This window comes from Octopus bimaculoides, chromosome 8, assembly GCF_046866305.1.
Source record: "Octopus bimaculoides isolate indiv1 chromosome 8, ASM4686630v1, whole genome shotgun sequence".
Taxonomy (NCBI): Eukaryota; Metazoa; Mollusca; class Cephalopoda; order Octopoda; family Octopodidae; genus Octopus; species Octopus bimaculoides.
In genome coordinates, this window is record NC_142935.1 from 62,615,692 (window position 1) to 62,625,691 (window position 10,000).

A 10,000-nucleotide genomic window follows, 5' to 3' on the forward strand; every position below is an offset into this window, starting at 1 on the left:
TCATACATCATTCTAGTATATTGCTAAGCAGCTGAATATAAACATCATACACACATGGCTACAAACATATATACACACACACACACACACACACACACACACATATATATAGAGCAAATAATTCACAAGAAAAATAGTTTACAAAAAAATAATTTGTGAAGATACCATTGACTCTGTTATTATCAAGAGTAACAATCTAAAAACGATAATAACAGAATCAATATATATATATATATATATATATATATATATATATATATATATATATATATATATATATATATATATATATATATATATATATATATATATATATATATATATATATATATATATATATATATATATATATATATATATATATATATATAATAGGCGAAGGAGTGGCTGTGTGGTAAGTCGCTCGCTTACCAACCACATGGTTCTGCGTTCAGTCCCACTGCATGGCACCTTGGCCAAGTGTCTTCTACTATAGCCTCGGGCTGACAAAAGAATTGTGAGTGGATTTGGTAGACGGAAACTGAAAGAAGCCTGTCGTATATATGTATATATGTATGTATGTATGTATGTATATATATATATATGTGTGTGTGTGTGTTTGTGTACCTGTGTTTGTCCCCCCACCATCGCTTAACAACTGATGCTGGTGTGTTTATGTCCCTGTAACTTAGCAGTCCGGCAAAAAGAGACCAATAGAATAAGTACTAGGCTTACAAAGAATAAGTCCTGGGGTCGATTTTCTCGACTAAAAGGCAGTGCTCCAGCATGGCTGCAGTCAAATGACTGAAACAAGTAAAAGAGTAAAGAGTAAATATATATTTGAAAGTCTATGAGAATTACTTAATGCAATTTTGAAGTGTAAAGGTGAATTTGTTTTAAAATTATTTTTTTTAAAAAATGTTATAAAATCTTTTATCAGGATGTTACTAACCTTTTTTGGGAAGAAGTTTTTTACCAAATGTGTGAGCACTTGCAATTAACCTTCACATATGTACACACGCATATATGGCAACTATACGCACTTGTGTACCTAACACAAGGCAGCACCACTTTTACATGTTTATTTCCACCCGTACAACACCCTCGTTCTCACAACCTTGGCAGCATGTCTCTATATTTCCCCTGCCAACCACCTACACAACGAGCCAACAAAACAAACACTTCTACCTATTTCTATGGTACCTGATTATTTTAATTCAATTTTCTGTAGAGACGGAAAGTGAGAGAGAAAGCGAAACGATTACACACACACACACGCACACACACATATATACATTTGTATACATATATATATAGATATATATACATATATATACATATGCATACACAGACACACACACACACATCTGTTTCTTCCTATTACTTTCTTTTTGTCTATTGACAAAAGGTAGTAGATATTATATACAGAATCATATCTCTATGTATTTAGCCATGCTGTGAATATTAAGCCCATGGGATTTTTGTTTCAACACCTTGAAACAAGGATCAAAGCAGCTGTTTTCACTCTCTTTACAGCTCATCAGGGCCCACTTACCTTTCCGCATAAAAATTCAGTTATGAAATAATGGAAGATTACTTATTAAAATGTAAATGAAACTGCATGAGTCATAACTCAATTATGATGAGATAATAAATTTACTCCAAGGATTTATTTGAAAATGTACCCTACAGACATAGCACAGGTAACAGCCAGGACTAGACAAAAAGAAAAAAAAATTTCATTGAGAGCACTAATTCATTCATTTATAAGAAAGATGAATCATTAGAGCCAAATTACAGCAAATTCCATACCACCAATCACTTCATGGTATGAAGCTTGCTTCCCAACCACATGGTTCCAGGTTCAGTCCCACTGTATGACACTTTCAGCAATTGTCTTCTATGATAGCCATGGGCCAATCAAAGCCTTGTGAGTGGATTTGGTAGATGGAAACTGAAAGAAGCCTGTTGTATATATAATATTGGGGTCGCAAGAAAGTAATTTCAGTTATTTAGTGTGAAATAAAAGTCACCTTTTTCATACAAAGAATGAACTTTAATCAATTATATATTTTCCATTTTGTTCGATGACCTTTTGCCATCTTTCAGGCAACTTCATGATTCCACACTCAGAACTTCTGGTCCTTATCAGCCAAAAGCTGAAGTAAGTGTGATTTCTGGTTATCATCATTATTGAAAGTTTTACCATTCAAAGAACTATTAAACATCCTATTTTTCCATGCTGGTATGAGTTGGTAGTGGGTAGCAATTTTCTTCACTACTTCAGGGAGTGACGACCCTGCCTGACATGAGTCCCGGGCTCAGCTGGCTCCGTCTGACAGTACCCGGTATGGGCCCCTATCCAGTGAGTCATCATCATCATCATCATCATCAATTCATTGATGGTTTTTCGAGGCAGATTTTCTATAGCTGGATGCCCTTCCTGTACCCAACCCTCACCAGTTACCAAGCAAGGTAATATTTTGCCAATAGCCAGAGATGTTTTCACAGGATATTGGAAATGAATGACACTGCTTGTATGACAGTGACACTCATTCACAACAGTCATGCAATGTCTAAACAAGGACACACACACACACACACACACACAGATGACAGGCTATAGGAGACGCTTGTCCAAAATACCATGCTTAAAGACTGAACCCGGAGTCATGTGGTTGGAAAGCAGACTTCTTAGCTACATAGCCATACCCTACCTTCTGATTATTAGCAAAACAAGATAGTCATTGTGTGGCTGAAGTGGCAACAGCTGTACCAAGTTTGCTGTGGTGACTGCAAGGATAATAAAAGAAAATAAAAAAATGCAACAGTGTGGACCCCAAAACTCCGGATATTCTTTGGTAATCAATGCTACAGAACAGCACAACAGCATGACAGCCACACAACAGTGCAACAGCAACACAACAGGAATGATGCTGCTGAAATGTGCTGAAATCTTTGTGATTTACAGTACAAATTAGAGCAGGTTAATTCAGTTCTGTCTGACTTTATAGGATGTATTATATAAAGCAATGAGGTACTATTCTCTACGTGGTTAGAAAAATGAGCAGCTGTAGTCTGATGAAACAGAAAAAAATGCTAAAAGTAGTCAGGCCAGTCTCTTTATTATATTTTTTATTTTGTTTTAATTTTTTTCTGATCACAAAGACACAAAACACGATGTTTAAGCATAGAAAATATTTTTCATAGTAAGGCTAAAAATGTGTTTACTATAAACCACATTTCTAACTTCCGTCTCTTTCTCACTTTCTCTCTCTCTCTCTGGATGTTCAAACAGGACAAAGGTACTCAATACATGTACTAGAGTTTATTTATTTATTCAAATGTGATGATCCATTTCATCAGATTTGCAAGTTTGTTGCCCCAGTGCACGTGTTATTGTGAAAGCAGCTGTTGATATGCTTTGTGAAAAATCACATAACAAAGGTAACAAACCCAGGGCAGAGAAGACAGAGTGAATCATCTTCTATTGAATATATATGTAAATATTATATTAGAGATAAGCAACAATTAATGACTGCAAAAGAACAAACAAGTTCACTGAGAGAACTAGAACCCTAGAACCATCAAGCTATGTGTCTATTGTTTGTTTACTGAATGACTGTATTAATGAATACAATACAGTACACATCTTGGTAAAGAAAGACAACTTAACTAAGGATCAATAAAGGAAGCGCCAGACAAATTATTAGGGTTAACATATTCAACTAAACCCCTCTGAAAGTAGGGTCCTAGTATGTCCATTCCAGGTTGTTGAACCAGGTCTCAGGTTGATAATACCTTCCTCCCTTTCTTCTTCCCTACCACTAATATGGGAAGCCCAGTAAAGGGCCATGAACACTGCATTCTCTTCTGACTAAAAGATATAAAAGTGTTAAAGCAGAGATGTACGGCAAAATATTTAAAAAAGTTAATGGAGAAGATAACTTTCATACATCATTGGGAACACCAAATTTAGGGCACTTGCTTAATGTGTCTCAGAGTTCAAAATTGTATTTTTTTCAAAGGCTTGCTTATCTTTAAATTCTAGTTGATAAAAAAGGTAGCTCATGCCAAGCGTGATGGGCCACACTTTGTCTATGACTGGTCTATGTCATTCCTCAAACTGTTAGAAATAGCAGGAAATCTCCCACAAACCACTCCCTACCGTCTTAAAAGATACAGTTTCCTGTCATCATTGGTTTGCTAAATCATCATCATCATCATCATCATCATCATCATCGTTTTTCGTCCGCTTTCCATGCTAGCATGGGTTGGACGATTTGACTGAAGACTGGTGGAACCCGAAGGCTACACCAGGCTCCAATCTTATTTGGCAGAGTTTCTACAGCTGGATGCCCTTCCTAACGCCAACCACTCCGAGAAAAATGTTTGAGAAAAAAATTACGAGATATCTTAGATCATGTGTTTGCTCAATCAAGCCAAACCTAGGGTTAAACAACAACAACAACAACAATCTAACTGGTAAAATCATGTGAGCACATGATTGGCTAGACTATTGGATGTTGTTATACATCACTGATCACAATGTGCTTTCCATTGTTTTAGCTTTTGAACGATACCACCTCACTGGCAACGTGAGCTGGTAAATGTTTCTCCTGAGTGGAAAGCCAGTTTGTCACAGGGTTACCTATTCACAGCTGAGTGGACTGAAACAAGGTGAAATGAAGTATTTTGCTCAAGAACCACAACACACAGCCCAGTCCAGGAATTGACCCCCACAATCTGTTGATCGTGAATGCAACACCCCATACCACTAGGCCACGTGCCTTCACTAATTGATAAAATGCGTACCAGTAATTCTCTACAGTCAAATAGATCAACTGTAGTCTTTCTATCAGTAAAGCCCAATAAAGTAATTGATATGGAGAAACTGCACTCTGTAATGCAGTTGGTATTAGGAAGGGCAACCAGCTGTAATAACCCAGCCCAAAGCAGACATTGAAGCTTGACACAACCCCCTAGTTTGTTAGTTCATGTCAAATTGTCCAAACCATGCCAGCATGGGAAAAGGGACGTTAAACGATGATGAGATAGTGAAGAAAGTGGGTTGATTGAGACAATCAAATCTAGGACTAAACAGAAATATTTTTGATCACAGATCTGCTGGATCAGTATTGACTTAGTTTTAAACAACAACAACAACATTGTTGTTTAGACCCAGGTTAACCTTGACAAAGGAAATCTATCAACCAAAGCATTCCAGCAATGCCCATCCTACTGAGTAACAGACATTGCATATATTTATATATGATATAAATTTATGATATAATTTTATACGGTGCTCAAGTGCACTACAACTCATCACAAGTGCACTACAACTCATCACAAGTGCACTACAACTCATCACAAGTGCACTACAACTCATCACAAGTGCATGAACAGTACATAGAATAATGCACAGGAAGTGAACGGTGAATAAGTTTTAAAAAAAAAAACAATGTGGGGAAGGGGAGATCAGGTGCACTGTTGGTGAATTTCAGGAAGCATGGAAGTTTTAAAGGGTGTAGTATCCTGACAGCTAACAACTAATACGTGTGGTTTATTCCATGCTTCAGCAATTCTGAGAGTGAAAAAATGTTTCTGAAAGTCATGGGTGCTGTGTTGCATTTTTTTAAATATATTTTTGTGAGCATGTCCAGGAGTGTAAGACAAATGGAATTCAAAAAGGTGCCCAAGATTGTTGTTGGAAGGATGTTGGATAATCTTGTGGGTGTCTACCAAGTCAGTTGCCAGATGCTGAAGCATTATGTGTCCATGTCCAGAACTACTTGATCCATTGTGCTCCGTGCATTTTTTTTTTTCAGACATACCAGGCCTTAATCTGAGATAGATCCAGCTGCTATTTCTCTTATGCTGAATGACCCGGTGAAGAGTTCTCTGTTGTCCTGCTAAGTCTAGTTCTGTAGTTTACTAAAACTATGATCAGATTTTCCAGTAGAAGAAAATAGTTAAGAAGTTAAAACATTTTACAACCAGGTAAATATCTTGCAGAAACTGCAATGTGTAAGATTAACCTAAATGTTAACATAGCACACAAAAAGTTTTTTTTTTAAAAGTAATATAAACAAGAACACACCTGTGAACAGCAGGTAATGCAGTGCAATAAACAGGTGCAACAGATATATAAACTACTAAACTGTCAAATATCTATACATCTATACAGAAATCTTTTATCTGCATTGGACAAAAACATTCAGAAATTGCAAAGACCCTTTCAGTAAACTGGTGCATTAATAGACATTAAAACTTGCAAAGTTTAATGAGTCTGGCAGTCAACGATGTGACCCGTTTAATGAGTCTGATAGTCAACATCCTTCCAATAACAACCTTGGGCACCTTTTTAAATTCCATTTGTCTAACACTCCTGGACATGCTTACAAAATATATATATAAATAAAAAAAAAAGCAACACAGCACCCATGACTTTCAGAAACATTTTTTCACTCTCAGAATTGCTGAAGCATAGAATAAAGGACACATTAGATATCTGTTTTAATGTAATATGTTATATACAATAAATAAGATAACCAGACAACAGTGAAAACAACATAACAAACTAACAAATCTCTTTATGAACCAACAATCAATATTCCTTGTGAACTAACCACCTGACACCTTCTGGCTTCACTGCAAACTAACATGAACTTCACTAAATTCTGACCTCTGGACGACCCTGAACTCACTCAGATAACTACTATTTATACTTTACTCAGACCAGACTATCTCTCACAAAGGGGCATCGTAACTCTCATCACTACATCTCTCCTTTTGAGATTTCAACTACTGTAAGAAAGTGGTATCGTTTATTTTTCTTTCCAGCACCTCTCCCTCTTTTTTTTTTCTTTTAGCTGTTGTATCTTAATTGTTACCTGACTTTCAAGGTGGTATTGTTCATTGCACAGAGCACTTTTTCTTTTTGTTGTACTAAACAATCTTGTTAGCACTCTTTTCTTTTTTTTTTTTCATTTTTTTGAAAATTTAATATCTTTTTCATTTCGGTATTACTCCCAGATATTCAGTCTGTTTTCGTTTTCAAGAGCTAGTTCTAAGGGGTTCAATATCTCTTGGTGATGGCACTTCAAACATATCATAGAAGACTTCCATTGGTATTACCCTTCATTCTTCTGAATATCTCATCTTTAACTGGTTAAGGTGTCTCTTATGTTCCAAATGTTGTCCTTTAATTAAATACATCATGTTACCTAATCATTTGATTACATAACCATCCTCCCAACCTTCTTTACCATTCTTGTAATTTTTATAATGAATTTTATCCCCTACTTTGAAATGTTTAGTAATATTTCTTGTATTTCCTCCAAATGTATTTTTTGTTTTTCCTTTATATGTATTTTTTCTTGGTAATAATCTATCGAAGATCAATTTTATTTTATGCCTGAACATTAACTCTGCTGGTGACTTTCCTGAATTAGCATTTGGATTTGGCGTTATTCTATATACTCTCAAACATTTCGTTAGTGCCTCATCATTATCTAGCTCATTTCTAGATTTTCTTAGACCTCTTTTGACCATGTCAACAAATCTTTCCACCTGCTCAATATTTGACCTTGGGTGGTAGGGTGGAATAAATATGTGCTTTATGGCATGTATTTTGCAAAAATTTCTTAATTCATACCCCGTGAATTGTATTCCATTATCTGAAACTAACGTGTCTGGAACACAGCATTGAGCAAATAACTTGAGTAGGAACTTTATGGTTGTCTTTGCTGTGGGTTTATTGCATCTGCATACCTCTGGCTACTTCATACAGCTATCTACAATGATTAGATAGTATGCGCCGTTCACTGACCCAGTGGAGTCAATATGTATCCTGGATCATGGGCTCTTAGTCTTTGTGAATAGACCTAATTTCTCTGAGAGTATGTGCAGAAACATTTTTTTAAAATTTTCTCTTTAACTCTTCAGGCGAATTATTTTTAGAAGGACAACCATTTACATTTTTACAATAGAGATTTATGGGGAAGTCCCATAAATTGAATAATTTTAACCAATCTGTACCAAACAGATCAGTTGCATTGTTTACGACAAAGACTTTCACCTTGCATGTTTTCCCTCAAAATGTGGCATTAGTCCACACTTCGCCTATGAAATATAATTTGTCACCTGTCATGCTACGAGCAGATTTCACTGTTTTTCTCAACATAGGTTTCCCTATTTTTTTCCATGTGTCCATATTTATTATTGAAATATCATGTCCAGTATCCAATTGAAGTTTAATATGTATTCCATATATTTTTACGTATACGAACTTTCTTTTTTGGGAGTCGACTTTTGTTTCTGGTGAGGGCACTCTAGGATTTTTAACATTTGAAAGATATATTAGTAAATGTAGTCCTAGATACATTATGCTTGACTATTAAAGATACCATTTAGTTACCTGACTAATTAACAATTGCATATTTGATGGACTTGCTAGAAAAAGCAGCAAAATATCCCACAAATTACCCCCAACTGACTGAAAAGGACACATTGGACAACAAAAAAGGGAACACAAATAGAATTCCTTTGATCATGTGTCTGTTCAGTGAGTGCTGAGTTGAAGCTAAACAACAAAATAAAACTCCTAAGAGGCTGATTGATATGCTAAAATTAGGAGCTGGTTTCCCCTGAATTCACAACCAGTTGACTAAACAAAGAAAATCTGATACATTTGGGTAAAAAGGACGAGGTGGTCACAATTGGAACGTCTTTGATTATAGGTCAGCTCAATCAAGGCTAAGTCACGACTAAATAATAATAGCAACATAAACATGAGTTCTTCCTATGACAGACTCACATTCTCTCCAAGAATCCTGTCCTCTATCTTCCACAGAACATCATAGAAATAAATCTTTAATATTATTATATCAACTGCACAACAGAGAATGGTTTGTCTGTTGGATTTCTTTTAGCGTCAGAAAAATCTGAAATACAATTTATATCACATCAGTACATCCATAATTGTGAAGGCGCATGGTTCAGTGATTAGAGTGTCAAGCTTACGATCGCGAGGTTGTGAGTTTGAATCCCAGACTGGGCTGTGTGTTGTGTTCTTGAGCAAGACACTTTATTTCATGTTGCTCCTGTTCACTCAGCTGTAGAAATGAGTTGCGACGTCACAGGTGCCAAGCTGTATTGGCCCCTTTGCCTTCCCCTTGGATAACACTGGTGGCTTGGAGAGGGGAGACCGGTATGCATGGGCGACCGCTGGTCTTTTATAAACAACCTTGCCCGGACTTGTGCCTCGGAGGGTAACTTTCTAGGTGCAATCCCATGGTCAGTCATAACCGAAGGGGGTCTCAACAACATCCATAATCATTATCACTGCCACCAAAACCCCCACCACCACCACCATCACAGTCACCACCACCACCACCATCATCATCATCACTATTGTTATTACCATAACATAACAAAATACTATCAACTCTTCACACATGGTAAGAGTAAGAATTTTCATGAGCTGGTAGAATCGTTAGCAAAACAAATAACAGCATTCAGTCCATCTTTACGTTTTGAGTTCCAATTCCACCAAGGTCGATTTTGCTTGTCATAATTTTGAGGCTGATAAAATAAGTACCAATTGAGTGCTGTGGGTAATGTAATTGACTTACCCACTTCCTCAAAATTGCTGGCATTGTGCGAAAAATTGAAATCAGTATTGAGAATATTCACCCTTTCTTTTTTTATTATTACTTAGAGAAAAAACACACCACACTATAAAAGATAAGCTAGTACTGATTATTAATCATAAATGTATTGATTATGTCAAATATATTAATCAATAAATGCATTTTGTCTGTTCCATGAAGGTATACACACACACACACACACACACACACACACACACACAAACAAATACACACACACACAAATACACACACACACAGTCACATACACACACAAATACACAAACACACACACAAACACACATACATACACACACACACACACTTTTTTTGTTTTTAGTTTTGTAACTGAATACTTCAACATGGAATAG

At 36.1% G+C, this 10,000-nt stretch overlaps 1 protein-coding gene across 26 annotated transcripts in view; it reads right to left on the reverse strand.

The window, feature by feature from the left end:
• Positions 1-10,000, reverse strand: part of LOC106883493 (uncharacterized) — a 379,952-nt gene that overhangs the window by 91,849 nt on the left and 278,103 nt on the right. The window contains exon 1 of one of the 26 annotated variants that reach the window (XM_089356620.1): positions 932-1,099. The exons of 24 other annotated variants lie outside the window; for them this stretch is intronic. The gene's annotated coding sequence lies outside the window, so the exon portion shown is untranslated. Of the gene's footprint in view, positions 1-931; positions 1,100-10,000 lie in introns of those variants that run through there. One more of the 26 variants, XM_089356604.1, reaches the window with a different exon arrangement.